Raw genomic sequence first — 5157 nt, forward strand, 5'->3', positions numbered from 1 at the left:
TATTCACTAGTATTATAATACATCTCTCTGAAATAGGTTGACATAGCACTCTTTTTTTAATATAAATTTATTTGTTTTAATTGAAGGCTGATTACTTTACAACCAATGCAATATTGTAAGACATAGCACTCTAATACTTACCACAGTTTAAAACTACATTTTTGTTTGTTTATATCCTGCTTCCTTCACTAGAATGCAACATACATGTGGACAAGAACTATGTTTAACTTATCACCTTATTTTCAGAACCTGGTTCATATTAGGCATCAATAAGTTGTTATCATCATTTATTCAGTCAAAAGACAAAAACTTGAGAGTCACCTGCCCTCACTTACTGTTTTCACTCACCAGTGAGTCATCAACTTTTATAGAATTTGCTTCCTCAAAAATTCTCATATCTGTGTCACTGCTGCTGTCTTAATCTTACATCATTTTTTAAAACATATAATAGTGTTCTTTTAAAGGCCTATTTTCATTTTATAAAATTTTTGAAAAGGGACAATCTCCGTTATTTCTGCTATCATGAAACTTTGCTCGCAATATATTTTGACATAGAATTTTAAATTCTCATTACTTTTACAGCTTATATCATATGGTTTCCTACTTAACTGTATTTATTTTGTATGAGTAATAAAGGCTACCATTACCAAGTACCTACTATGTAACAAGCAAATAATATAATGAAACAAATATTTACTGTTGTTATCATTATCCTAACTTTACAAAAGGGGACTGAGGCTCATAAAGGTTAAATAAATCCCCAAGGCCTCTACAGCTAGTAATTAACAGAGACAGAATTCAACCCCGGGTTTGTTTGAATATCAGAGTGTTCTTTTTACTACATCATTATTACCTCCAGCAACTATATTGTCGTTGACAGTATCTGACTAGCACTTCATAATTTCTGAAGTACTCTCACACACCATCTCATTGACTCTTATTTCAACAGTCTGAAAATCTAAAGCTCAGAGAGAAGTCCCTTGGCCAAAGTCACAGCGTAAGATGATGGAATCCAAGTCTTCTGACTCTCAGTCCACAACTCTTTCCATTATATGATCCTGTCTTTGTAAATATTCTCAGCATGAGTCCCATTTCTTCCTCATGTTTTCCATAGCACTTACACAGAGCTGAGCACAAAGTAGCTGCCTAATGTGTTTCTTAGTTTTATAACTTGGCTTAACAAAATGCTCAGATGTTTTTTTACAAATACAACTCTTTGACAACTTGAGTGATAATACCTATCCTTTTAGTTTCTCAGAAAACAGAAATTTTCCTGAATTAATCTACTCACTATGTACATGGCCAAATCTTACTTCTTGTTTTCAAATCTTCAATAACATTCTGTTGTCTTCTAAACAGTATCATCTTACTTTATGATCCTTTTTTCTAAGCAACTTCTCTTTACCTTTAATCTAGTTTTCAACTTAAATGCCACCTCAGAGAAATAGCAAAGAACATTTCTATGTACTAAAAACTATCACTATTGTCCTCCTTTAAAATATTCATATGTTCAAATATACAGTGAGTTGAAGATGGTTCTTATCACAACTGTTCACATTTTATTTGGAGATTTTCTTTTAGTCTGTGGACATTAGCACAACCATTATTGCTACAGATGAAGCAATACTGTGTAGTTTCTTCAGGGGGAAGGATTCAGTCCTGGGTGAAAGGGTATAGCGTCAATGAGTCAGAAGCTTGAAAATGACCCACCCTGCTGCCAGCATTGCTACAGATCTCTTGGTGTAGAGCCCAGATACATTCCAGTAAACTGCTCAAAATGTTTGATTCCATTTTTTATTTGGTTGCCAATTTATTAAGTGGTTAACCTTGGACTGCATCTATTCAGCATTTAATTAATTAAAGCCAGTTTGAAATACCTTTACAAATCTTACTAATTTCAATACACCAAACTGGCACATTTATAAGCATCTAGCAATTGCTAAAATACTAAATAATCTTCACTAAAATGTTGCCATTGCCAGAAAACCATTAATCAACTCAAGAGCTAATTGTTAGGTTGAAAGAATAAAAGCCATCCAACATTTCTTCTCCCTCTTCCCAGTTTTGGAAGACAAAAATGTGGGAAGTACAATTTCACAGAATTTCAGAGCAAGAAGAGCCCTCAGAGACTATAAACTTATCCTCCCTATTGTAAAATGGGGAAAGTGAGACACAAAATAGTGATTTAGTAGTAAAGTCGGGATTATAGTCTATGGTTCTAATACTTAGATATTTCTCAATTCTGGAATACCTTTTACTATGGAAAATTATTCTAAATCACTATTCACGCATTCTATGCTTCCAGATGTGCAAGCTTGGTTTAGAAAAGGTAGAGGAACCAGAGATCAAAATGCCAACACCTATTGGTTCATAGGGAAAGCAAGGGAATTAAATATATATTTCTTCTGCTTCATTCACTATGCTAAAGCTTTTGACTGTGTGGATCACAACAAACTGTGGAAAATTCTTAAAGAGATTGGAATACCAAACCGCCTTACCTGCTGCCTGAGAAACCTGTATGCAGGTCAAGAAGCAACAGTTACAACCAGACATGGAACAATGGACTGGTTCAAAGTTGGGAAAGGAGTATGACAAGGCTCTATATTGTCACCTTGCTTACTTAGCTTATATTCAGAGTACATCATGCAAAATGCCAGGCTGGGTGAAGCGCAAGCTGGAATCAAGTTTTCTGGGAGAAATGTCAACAACCTCAGATATGCAGATGACACAAACCTTATAGCAGAAAGCAAAGAGGAACTAAAAAGCATCTTGCTGAGGGTGAAAGAGGAGAGTAAAATACCTAGCTTAGAACTCAATATTCAAAAAATGAATATCATGGCATCTGGTCCCATCAGTTCATGGCAAATAGATGGGGAAACAATGGAAACAGTGACAGAATTTATTTTCTTGGGCTCCAAAATCACTGTAGCCAGTAACCAGTCATGAAATTAAAAGACTCTTTCTTCTCGGAAGAAAAGCTATGACAAACCTAGAGAGCATATTGAAAAGCAGAGACATCACTTTGCCAACAAAAGCCCACATAGTCAAAGCTATGGTTTTTCCAGTAGTCATGTACAGATGTGAGAACTGAACCATAAAGTAGGCTGAGCACTGAAGAACTGATGTTTTTGAATGGTTGTGCTAGAAAAGACTCTTGAGAGTCCCTTGGACAGCAAGGAGATCAAATCAGTCAATACGAAAGGAAATCAACTCTGAATATTTACTGGAATGACTGATACTGAAGCTCCAATACTTTGGCCACCTGGTGTGAAGAGCCAACTCATTGGAAAAGACATTGATGCTGTGGAAGATTGAGAGTAGGAGGAGAAGATGGTGACAGGATGAGATGGTTGGATGGCATCACAGACTCAATGGACATGAGTTTGAGCAAACTCCAGGAGATGGTGAAGGTCAGCAAAGCCAGGCATGCTGCAGTCCATGGGGTCACAAAGAGTCAGACACGACTTAATGACTAAACAACAACAACAACACTTCTATAGAGAATACTGAGAGTGTGATGATGCTAAACAGCACTTGCACATCTCATAGAAAATTGCTGACCAACAATAAAACAATATTGTTTTATTCTGCATCATACTGGTGCAGAAAGCCAGGGCATAGTTTTGAAGGTCTAATTCTAAAGCCACTGCTTTATCTTAAAATGGTAAGCAATCCTTTTCTGGAATATTGGGTCACAGTGGTATCTATAGCTGTTGAATTACAAGTTGTGGTTTAGACCAAAAGCATTCCTGTTTGGCTCTGAACTTCAGGACATGAATTTGTGGAAGCAAAGAGGCTAAATTCGGCTATGACCAGCTAGGCCATGGACCTCACAATAGCAAACCAATCCAAACTTTAAGATACCCCAGACCCCACAACAGTGTTAGAAACTGACTCCATGCAACAGTGATCTGACACCAACTCTGAGCCTTCTGAATCTTGTAATAAGAGCCCAGGATTTAGCTCTACTGCCAGTAAGCTAGCACCCCCAGAACCTAGCATTTTCCCCCAGTGGATGGGCAACTGCTCTCAGGTCTCAGGCCCTGACTCCATCCATCAGTAACCCAGAACTAGCCCTGAGGCCCCTGGAATTCCACATTCAGCCCCTCATGACCCAGTCCTGTCAATCAGCAGCCAGTAGCCTCTGCACAAAGCAGGATCTGACAACCAACCAATTAAGCCTATCAGACTGCACACATTATGATCTATCACCACAGAAAAAGCCACACAGCCCTCATAAGGCAAACCCCGAGATCATATAACTTGAGTGACAAGAGAGGAGAGCACAGCTGGGACACATAGGTCATCTACAAAAGGCAACTTCTCCAAGGTTGGGAAATGTGACCAACCTACCAGATACATAAAAGTACAAACAGCAACTGAGGCAAAATGAGGTGACAGTAGAACATTGTCCAAATGTGGGATCAAGATAAAAACCCTACAGGAAGAACAAAGTGAGGTGGAGATAGGCAACCTACCCAAGAAAGAGTTCAAGACAGTGATCATGAAGATGATCAAAGAACTTGGGAAAAAAAAATAATGGAATATTACTCAGCTATTAAAAAGAATGCATTTCAATCAGTTCTAATGAGGTGGATGAAACTAAAGCTTATTATACAGAGTGAAGTAAGTCAGAAAGAAAAACACCAATACAGTGTATTAATACGTATATACGGAATTTAGAAAGATGGTAATGATGACCCTATATGTGAGACAGCAAAAGAGACACAGAGATAAAAGAACAGACTTTAGGACTCTGTTGGAGAAGGCAAGGGTGGGATGATTTGAGAGAATAGCATTGAAACATGTATATTACTATATGTGAAATAGATCGCCAGTCCAGGTTTGATGCATAAGAGGGGTGCTCAGGGCCAGTGTGCTAGGATGACCCTGAGGGATGGGATGGGGAGGGAGGTGGGAGGCAGAGTCAGGATGGAGAACACATGTACACCCATGGCTGATTCATGTCAGTATATGGCAAAAAACACTACAATAGAGATCTCTGAGACAGCATCAAGTGTTCTAATATTTTCATTATAGAGGGCCTAGAAGGAGAATAGAAGGAGAGGGACTGAGAACATATTTGAAAACATGATAGCTGAAAACTTCCCTAGACTGAGCAAGGATACAGACACTCAAGTGCAGAAAGCACAGAGA

The sequence above is a fragment of the Budorcas taxicolor genome, chromosome X (assembly GCF_023091745.1).
Source record: "Budorcas taxicolor isolate Tak-1 chromosome X, Takin1.1, whole genome shotgun sequence".
Lineage (NCBI taxonomy): Eukaryota > Metazoa > Chordata > Mammalia > Artiodactyla > Bovidae > Budorcas > Budorcas taxicolor.